Consider the following 10,873-nt stretch of genomic DNA (forward strand, 5'->3'; position numbering starts at 1 on the left):
CGTCATCCGGATTACTTACCTTCTCTCCGCCATCAACTGGATTCCTCACCTCTTCACCATCACCACAGATTATCGTTGCCTCATCGTCCCTGTTTGTTTGTAACATTTGATGACATCCCGTAAGGCCCTACAGCGGTTTCTGGGGTTCGCCAATTTCTATCGACGTTTCATTCGTAATTTCAGCCAACTAGCCTCACCTCTGACAGCCTTGACCTCCCCCAGTACTCCGTTCAGGTGGTCGGACGCAGCTGAGGCTGCGTTCACTAACCTCAAGAAACGCTTCATTTCGGCTCCCATCCTTGTGGCCCCTGATCCCACACGGCAGTTCGTGGTGGAGGTTGACATGTCAGATGTGGGGGTAGGAGCAGTGTTGTCCCAACGTCTCTTCGAGACCCTGGTTCCATATCACTCTAGATTTTGTTACCGCCCTCCCGCCCTCTAATGGCATGACGGTCGTTTTGACCGTAGTGGACCGGTTCTCGAAGGCGGCACATTTCATTCCCTTGCCCAAATTACCGACAGCCAAGGAGACAGCGGTTACTGTTCTTGATCACGTCTTTCGGGTTCATGGCCTCCCGTTAGACATGGTTTCGGACAGGGGATCTCAGTTTATATCAAAATTTTGGAAAGTGTATTGCAAATTGTTAGAGGTGTCTGTTAGTTTGTCGTCAGGTTATCATCCCCAAAGCAACGGACAATCTGAGCGAGCCAACCTAGATTTAGAGAGGACGTTGTTGTTTGGTCTCAACAATGTTTGGTCTCCAAGAATCCTTCTTCCTGGAGTCAACAACTCTCTATGGTGGAGTACGCCCACAATTAGTTGCTAGTGTCAGCTACGGGCCTCTCTCCGTTTCAGTGTAGTATAGGAAACCAGGCACCAGCGTATCCCAGTCTGGAATCTGAAGTCGCGGTCCCCTCCACTCACGCGTTTGTCCAGAGGTGTCACCGCACCTGGACCAGAGCCCGCGAGACTCTGCTCTGGGTGAGGGTGCGCACTAAGGCCAAGGCTGATCGCCACCGGTCAAAGCCTCCTGTCTACGTCGTGGGTCAAAAAGTGTGGCTTTCTACCAGTAACATTCCTCTGCGATCCGTTTCTAATAAATTAGCTCCCAAATTTATCGGCCCGTTTACTATCACCAAAATCATTAGTCCGGTGACAGTCCGGATACACCCCGCCTTTCAGGTGTCCAAAATTAAACCCGTGTTTTATGCACATATTAATCCGCCTACTCCGGTTCCCCCGCCGCCGCGTCCCATAGATGGGGAACCGACATATTCGGTTAATCGTATTCTGGACTCGAGACGGAGGGGACGAGGATTCCAGTATCTAGTGGACTGGGAAGGTTACGGTCCGGAGGAGAGGAGTTGGGTACCTGCTAGGGACATATTGGATCACTCCCTTATGGATGACTACAATCAGCAGGTAGGCCCTTCTGGGAACTCCAGGAGGAGTTCTTAGAGGGGGGGTACTGTCACGGTTGGTAAACCGTGATCTCGGGGTGTGTACACTTTGTGGTGAATTCTGTGTGTTCTGCGTCTGCACTGATTAGTTGTGGGCGTCTCAGTTAATTGTATCAGCAACAGCTGCCACTCATTACTCATCCACTATATAATGGCTTGTCTCACGTCTTGTGTTTGTGAGATCGTTGTTTAATGTTCAATGTGGTTCCCCTGTTCGTTTGGCTCTCAGTGTTGTTTGCGTTTGGATGTCTGTGTTTCCCTAGAACCTCATCCGCTCTCCGCACGTTCACTCTGCCACGGACACTTACCTTCGGCTCTATTCCCCGCAGTTCCTGTGCCACTCTCTCCTGCTGCCTAAATGCCGACGTCGTCCGAATTACTCACCTTCTCTCCGCCATCAACTGGATTCCTCACCTTTTCACCATCACCACGGATTATCGTTGTCTCATCATCCCTGTTTGTTTGTGTACTTAGATTCATATCTTCCCATTAACTCGCAATTGCTTCCAGACTGTCCTTTCACCCACCGTCACAGAAACTCAGAATTGAGAGGTAAAAAGTCTGAATTTTTGGGATAAGTTATAAAGTACCAAACTCCATCACGGTATACACTCATAAGGTACACCTGCCAGGGTTATTATAGTTATCTAAAACTAAAACTATCAAAACCATCTACAAAAATAATATAATTATATATAATAATCATTTTAATGAAATATTATTTTAATTAAAATAATATAAATGTTCCTTGATATAAAGTATTAAATATAAGCTAGATGCCAAAGAAACGTAATTTAGTTTAACTTGATGTACTAAAATGACTAAAACTTAAATAAAAATAAAACCTAGGCATATAAATATAACAAAAAAATAAATAAATAAAACTAATAAAAATGACCAAAAAACATAAAAATGACTGTCGTCAATTAGTCATTGATACTAACACTGATTCCTGCACCCTGATACAAAATTGGTCATCACTACAAAAAATCATGCACACATAAATTAACATGTTGTCACACAAAACCGAACACTTACACTGTGAGAGACTTAATTTCCTGTGAGCCGTGTAATAAGTAAGCAGCCGTGCTGTGGGGACTGGACTTTCGAGTTGCTAATAAGGCCACCGAGATGTTGTTAGAGCTTCACAGTTTTGTGACAGTCACACCAGGCTCAGTATGCATCTGTCACAGATGTCCAGAGCATGCTCACATGCCTCTGCTTTGAGTTATGATGGAGATTTGTGCTGCGGGACATCAAAGCCTTATAATGGGAGGTTGTGATAAAATGCCCTTGGCACCTCTACTTGTCTCTACAGCCTGTTGAAAAAGAGGCTTTTCTCTGACCTCTCCATGGTCACTCCTCCCCTGTGAAACCTTTAAGCTTAGAGTGCAATAAAAGGGTTATTACATACTGAAACGAATAAGCAAGCCTTTCCTCTCCATTCATGCCAATACAGCATAGTGGAAATTTAGTCCATGCTGAAGCTTGTTCTGAACAACAACAACTTAAACTACTTAAACAGGAAGAGGCTGTCTGAATAGCAAACCACATTTGGTTTTGTTTTTATGTGCGCAGTTTTGTGGTGTTTTTTTTTTTTTTTTTTTTTTTTTTAGTTTATACTACAATAGTAGACTGCAATGAATTTAACAGAACTGTGTGTGATCAGAATTCCTGTCAATGTGCTTTTATGAATAAATCTTCAGGTTTTGATTGGTTTATATTACCATTCAAAGTAAGGTCAGTAAGTGTTTTTATTCTTTATTTTGACTTTTCCTAGCCAAAATATTTTAAATATATGATATATAGATAGATATAGATACATATACAGATACAGATACAGATATAGATTTATTTATTTTATTTTATTTTTTGAAAATGATTTTAATTTCAACCTTCATATACCAAAATATATTTCAGAATATATTTCTAGATAGTATATTTCCATTCTTACAGTAGCCTACATTTAGGCTACACACAAATGTGGATGGAATAGCATACTATGAAAACTAGATTAGTAATTTAATGAAAAAAAAATGTAATATTAATATTTTTGTTCTTTGCAGATTTTTTATTAAAATTTGTTTACTTTATAGACAAAAAATTATATTTTGCTTCAAATGTTACATAGAGTAATTTGATGTATATTCTTGGATATATATATTGAGGGCAAAATATAAATTATTTTAAAATACATTTATATTTCGAAAATACATTTTTTTTTTAAAATGGCTAAAAATATATAACTTTATTTTTTATCTTTTCCGCAGAGGAGGATACATTAAATTGATTAAAAGTGACAGTAAAGACTTTTACATTGTAACATGTTTTCGATTTCAAATAAACATTATTCTTTTCAGCTTTCTATTCAATACAAATTTAGCTTTGCCATCGCAAAATAAATGACATTTTAAAATATATTAATATAGAAAACAGTTGTTCTATTTTATAAAAATACACGTTTTTTTATTTTATTTTTTATTAATTTTTTGATCAAATGAGCTTAAAAGACTTCCTTCTAAAACATTTAAAAAATCTTACCAACCTTAAACAGTAGTATCTGTATAGGTTTAGTTGTTGCTGTTATTGGTTCACATTGCATACCTTGGGTTAAATCTTGCAAAAGCTGAACATAAACAGCTCATTTGTTTTGAGGTGGATGGAGACTAAGACTGCTGTAAATTGTGTATAAGCCAGCCAATCTGGGGTGTGTTTCCCAAAAGTATTTTTAACTAACTATGTTGGTAAGTTCTGTTGCGCTCTATTGGTAATGATCGGAACTTGCGACCATAGTTGCTTTTGGAAAACACACCACAGATTGATAACTGCCAATATTCAAATTGGCAATGTGCTTAATGCTGCAAGTGGATGTATTGTGTGCGGCCCAGGCTTGTGCTGTATGGCTGAGACTATAGTGTTTCAAGCCAATGAACAACTGTCATCACTGGTTTAAAGCAACAGTTCATTACAGATGCAATGAAATGTTATCCAGCTTGTTTTATCGCACAACGGGACGATAAAATAAACAATCGATCGTCACTGTCTCCAACTAAATGCAGCTTTGTAGTCATTCATTTGGTTTATGCGGTGTGTTTGGTTTACATTCGTAACTGCACTGAGAACGAGCAACACTACACACATCTAAACAAGCTTGAAATGTAAATACATGTGTTGTATTGTTTAACATGTTCCATATGTATACGAGAAACACGTTATATTGAGTTGCCAATTTTGATTAATGCTAAGGGGCTGTGTTTGCTTTACAATAAACTCAGATCGTACCTTTCTAAGGCTCTTTTCATGCGGCAGGAGTCACACAGGCTGCAGGATCGTAAGTGAACCAAACAAACTGAAGTGATAGTGATGAACTCTGACCTGGTGTTGTGTGGAGGAATCTGGAGTGGGTCTAGCGTTAGCGCTGTGGTCATCTCCAGCAGCTGTGTGAGAGGTGTGGAGTGTGTGTCTCTGGCACAGGACCCGTGTGCTTCTCATTAGTGCTGTTGAGGAGCAGTGGATGAGTGCCATCATAGACAGACGCTAATGGAAAGCCCCATGTGTGTCATCAAGCTTAGCAATAGTCTTAGCATGTATAAATAGAAACAGACAGATATGAGTTGTTTAATTTGTAAAAAAAAAAAAAAAATCTTTCTTTTGGGGATTTTTTAAACATGCATTGAGTACAGCATTATTACAAATTTTAGAGCACTTTTTAAATACATTTTTATTTGTAATATCCACATTTGTATATGTAATTGCTGCCTGTTGGCTTTGAAATAGGGTTAAAGTGTACTGCTGAATGTACTGACAAACATTTATGTGTAACTAAAATATACTTATGTCATTTGTATTTGTAATGATGAAGTTGAAAATTACTACATTTAAAATATATTAACTTTAAATGTAATATCTAGCGTAAAAGAGTAATAGACTTGACAGCGTCCTCTCTTTAAGCACTTTTTTATTTCATATATTATATTATATTATATTATATTATATTATATTATATTATATTATATTATATTATATTATATTATATTATATTATATTATATGCTTTACCAGCTCAGATGATTGGCTCTAAAATGTTTTTTAATCAATCAATCAATCAAAAATAAAATAAACTAACAAAAAAAATTATAATCTTAATGTATTTATTTATTGTTTTATTTTTTTATTCTGGTCCTATTTCATTATTTACATATCTTACAGCTGAAACTTTTTATTTATGACTAAGTATATCATACGCCAGAAAGGATAATAAAAAAGGATAATAGATATAATATACAACTATTAATAAAATATTAAGTATTACTATGAAACCTTTTAGTAAATCAACTTTTTTATATATATATTTGATGTAGTAATGTAATAAGTAAAGCTAAAATGTGAAGAAAAGAAATTATGAACATGAAAACATTAAACAAAAAAATAATACAAAAATGAAAAATGAGAAAAATGAGGAAATCAAAAAATGACTTAACTTTAACAAAAAATATACATATATAAATTAATAAAAACTTGATTTAACATATTACTAGCATCTGTAAAAGTATCTGTGATACTAAAGTAACACTGCTATTGCCTGAAATGTACTTTAATTTCCCTTTAAAATACTTAAAAACTTTACAGTATCAATAAAATCAGTAGCAAAACAATACGTCAACCTTGATTTCATCAGAGAGCGATGTGCGTGATTTGAGCTGTAATTTCAGACAGACACTGGCATCAGAGGTGTCCTGAAATAGACAAAGGGAAAATTGTGTGCGGGCTGGTGTCGCTTTGAACTTGCTGAGGTACACACTTTAATATAAACTGGACTCTCTCGTGAGCTGTATGGCAGCTTCTGGGCATAAGCGGTTTGGCAGGAAGAGAGCGTCCGCCATTGGCTGTACACCCAGGCTCTAACTTCATCTATTCTGACTAGCCAGCTAGCATTATGCACGCATTGCTTGCCCCCGGCGCATCCCGTACGGCGCCAGGACAAGAGAATAATAGAAATCACACAACAGGTCCTGCCATCGTGGCCTCTGTTAATTATGTGTCATTGGCAAACGCTGTGTTTGGGGCTTTATTCTGTGCTGTGAAATGTTTTTATGGAAGTAGCGAGCGTGAGGAAGACCGTGCACGAGGTGCGTGCTTGAGAGCTCGCGTGCAATCGCTCAGTTCTCATCTGAATAAGAGTCAAGATGCATCTGTCCTATTCCAGACTGCTCTATTTACTACTGTAAGCCAGGATAAGACTACTCTTTAAGCTTGATCAGACACACCTCTAAATAACAAACCCTCAGGCTAGAGAAGACATGAACTTGGAAACAGGCTTTGAGATATTATCTGTGTTCATCTTTCCCTTCATTTATACATCATTATCTGAATAAAAAGAGTGTCAACAGCCAATGCTGGGTTAAATGTTGATATTTTCTGCAGTTTGATGAGGTTGGATGGTCCTGGGGCCATGTTACTGTAAACCTGGCCTGTATGTTAAGACAACATCTTCAAAAGTAGTCTGACAAACAAAAAAACAGTTATCCAAGAGGTATTATCTTAATTATTTATTTATTGATTGATTGATTATTTTTTAAATATAGACTTATCTACGTTTTTAAAAAACTGTCTCACAAAATTTATGATAAAAAAAAATTGATGACCTAAGAGACCTAAGAGAAATATTTTATGCAACTTGCCCCTGATGGTAGATGCTGTAACTATATTACATTCAACTGCAAATGAATTCAATATTCTATTCTATTCTATTCTATTATATTCTATTATATTATGGCCTGGTTTGACAGACAGGGCTTAGACTAAACTAGGATTAAGCCATAGTTCAATTAGGACACTTAAGTAATTTTTATAACCGTGCCTTAGAAAAAAACATTACTAGTGTGCATCTTGAGACAAAACAAGGGCAATGACATATTTTAAGATTAATCAGTATGAGGTTATTTCAGTTGAAACAGCTCAAACTTACATTTTAGTCTGGGACTAGGCTTTATCCTATAAAATAAAATAAAATCATGATTACATCATTTATCACTTCATATTATTCATTTTACACAGTAGTTTATAATACATTTTTCAACTCCTGATGCACAAAAGAAGTGAAGTGAAGTGACATTCAGCCAAGTATGGTGACCCATACTCAGAATTTGTGCTCTGCATTTAACCCATCCGAAATGCACACACACAGAGCAGTGAACACACACACACACACACACTGTGAGCACACACCCGGAGCAGTGGGCAGCCATTTATGCTGTGGCGCCCGGGGAGCAGTGCCTTGCTCAAGGGCACCTCAGTCGTGGTATTGAAGGTGGAGAGAGAACTGTACATGCACTCCCCCCACCCACAATTCCGTCCGGCCTGAGACTAGAACCCACAACCCTTCGATTGGGAGTCCAACTCTCTAACCATTAGGCCACGACTTCCCCTCTAGAACCTAGAATCTTCTGATCCGTAGTCAGACGCGTTATCCATTGCGCAACTGGCCCACCAATAATGGTTCAGCCTAACTTTGTTAAATCGTTGGGACTCTGTACCTCTGGTCTGATGGTAATAATTTCAAACTCATTAAGCAGGACATGGTTAGTATCAGAAACTATATTATTAGCCATTCTTAACAAATTCTTATGATAAACTGAATCATATAGTTTCCCAAGGGGCTGACTGACAATCCTTGAGCACATTTTTAATTGATTAAACAACTTTGTTTTTAGCAGAACAGACAAACTCCTATACCAAATGGAGTTGCAATATTGCAGTACACTCATTATCACGGACATAATGACCAACAGAAGAATCTGCTTTCTTACTCCGAATGACCTACGACGGCGAAGAAAGTCGATTCTCTGCTTTGTTCTTTTACAGAGAGCATCAATTTGATCTTTCCATGATAACATATCATCAATCATCACTCCTTTGTATGTTTTAACCTGTCGAGTTATGAATAAAAACTGGCGTTGTATTAATATCAGATGTAGACCTAAATATAATCTCTTCTATTTTACTTGCACTTATGACAGGTCATTGTTCTCGCACCATTCTACCAATTAAGTCAAACCCTGTTGATGAAACCCAGGCCTGTCCCCGTCATTCAACACAGATATTAAAACAGTGTCATCAGAATACTTTAAAATATACTGATTTAACACGTCAGTCCAACAGTCATCTGTGTACAAGGTGAAAAGTACGGCAGAACTGACGCAACCTTGGGATACTCCGACATTTGTTATGATAGCGTATGACAACGTTTTATTCACTTTGACTCTCTGAACTCTATTAATGAGGAATGAGCTATACCAATCAATCAAATAGGGATTTACACTCAGCTGCACAAGTTTTGACACCAATATGTCAACCTTTATCGTATTGAATGCAGACGTAAAGTCTAAAAACAAAGTTCTTATAGTTGTATTGGATTTATCTAACTGTTCAGAAATGATATGCACCAAAGCAGTAACTGCAGTGCTGAAGTAACAATATTTTAAGACATTTAACAATTACTAAAGTAACGGCTATTGGTCTAAAATCTTTGTATTCTTTTGGACATTCAATTTTAGGTAATAAGCTGTCTTCCATAACGCAGGGACAGTATGTGTGTCAGCTGAGCTTGAAATACTGATTGCACTACATCCGTCTGGACCAACAGATGATTTTTTTTTCATATTTATAGACTGAAACGTTTTCCTAACATCCTCGACTTTAATTAAAATTCTGTCTGATGATGATGAAGCCAAATAATCTATTAATTCGATTATCATTTGTGTACCTATTGATTCAAATCTTTAAATGTAAAACTTCTTTAATACACTTAGTCACATATGATTTATTATTTGGATAAACGTTAATCCCCTTTTTAGATATGACCAGCTCCACACAGAAGTTGATATAGTAATTTAGCACAGTCATTCTTTCATCGAGTGAGTCTTCCAGTCAAAACAAACTTTCAATAGTTGTATACTTTCATTCGTCCACAATCTGATCACTTTCTTTCATGGTTTGATTTTTTTTTTTTTTTTAAGTTTGGACCTGTACACGGGAATCATATGTACTACATTATTGTCAGAGTTTAGAATTCATGAGAATTCATAAAAAAATTAAAAATAAAAAAAATACACCTTTATATCTGTAAATTAATAAATAAACAAATACAGTCAGACAGACCCAACACTATCTCACGACCAACTCGTACGTATTTTATATGACCTCAGTGATGGTTGGGTTTAGTGGCGGGGTTAGGTGTAGGTCATTCGTACAAATTCATACGAATTGTGCAACTCATAAAATACGTACGATTTGGCAAAAATCGCATATGACTTTTGTACGAGTGTGGTCGTACGAATTAGTTCGAATAAGCCACCTTGTGAAAAATGTACGAACTGCCGTGAGATCGGGTTGGACAGACCCTATAATATGTGTACTATAAATTAATTAATTTGTCACACTGTGACTATTTTGCAAAACGTGTTCAGTTATAGAAGTATACATATGGAACTAACATTTATACATTCATGTCAACTGCATTACTTCTGAATATGTAGTAATCAAAATCTCACAAACATTAAATATTCATATGAAATCCAGGTATATCGATGAAAGAGTGTTGACTCTTAGCTCTATCAAATGTAATTATAACAACTATTGGTTGAATTCTTCCCATCACAGCTGGTCCTGTGGAACTAATTAATTCTAGGTCTTGCAGCCGGCCTTTAGTCATGTCAATACTTCACCTCTGCAAGAGAAGAAATGTCAAGGTGAAGCCCTAGGACTCCAGAACTTGCTGGATCTTTGTTGTGTTGTTTTTGCAGGTCATCCGGGTGATTACTTCAGCCTCCCACGAGCAGAGGCCAGGGCCAGTATTCTAATGTGCTAGTGAAGATAAATCCTAGTAATCTCCTCCCTGTCGAAATGCATTGCTGTTGACTGGCCAGGATGCTCTAATGTGTGCTCAACGGCCTTCTGCAGGGAAGCAAATCCACAACGCCTGGAGACCCTGATTTACCACACCAACACAAACACAAAATGATGTCAGGTTATTAGCAGAACAGCTCAGCATCAGCTGCGCTTCTCCATAGTCTCCAAAACTCACAATAATGTAGAAACTTGGAAACGCAAAATTATATTGTATTGTTTGTTTGCTTTTGCCAATACTTTGTGTCATTAATACGTGGCCTCTTTACTATTAACATTATTAACAAAAACCTCACAAATGAACAAATACAAATCTTTTTTTTTTTGTTTATTTAATAATACATTACATTATCATCATTTAACTCATTTTGCATCATAACGAAACGCAGTTTAACAGCACAGTCATGCACCCACTAGTGAAATGTTACACTTTGTGATTTCTGATGTTATAATTTTCTTGTCTGTCCATAAATGATATCACCCTGGACATTACAGCTAAACATCAG

Source organism: Carassius gibelio, chromosome B9 (assembly GCF_023724105.1).
Source record: "Carassius gibelio isolate Cgi1373 ecotype wild population from Czech Republic chromosome B9, carGib1.2-hapl.c, whole genome shotgun sequence".
Taxonomy (NCBI): domain Eukaryota; kingdom Metazoa; phylum Chordata; class Actinopteri; order Cypriniformes; family Cyprinidae; genus Carassius; species Carassius gibelio.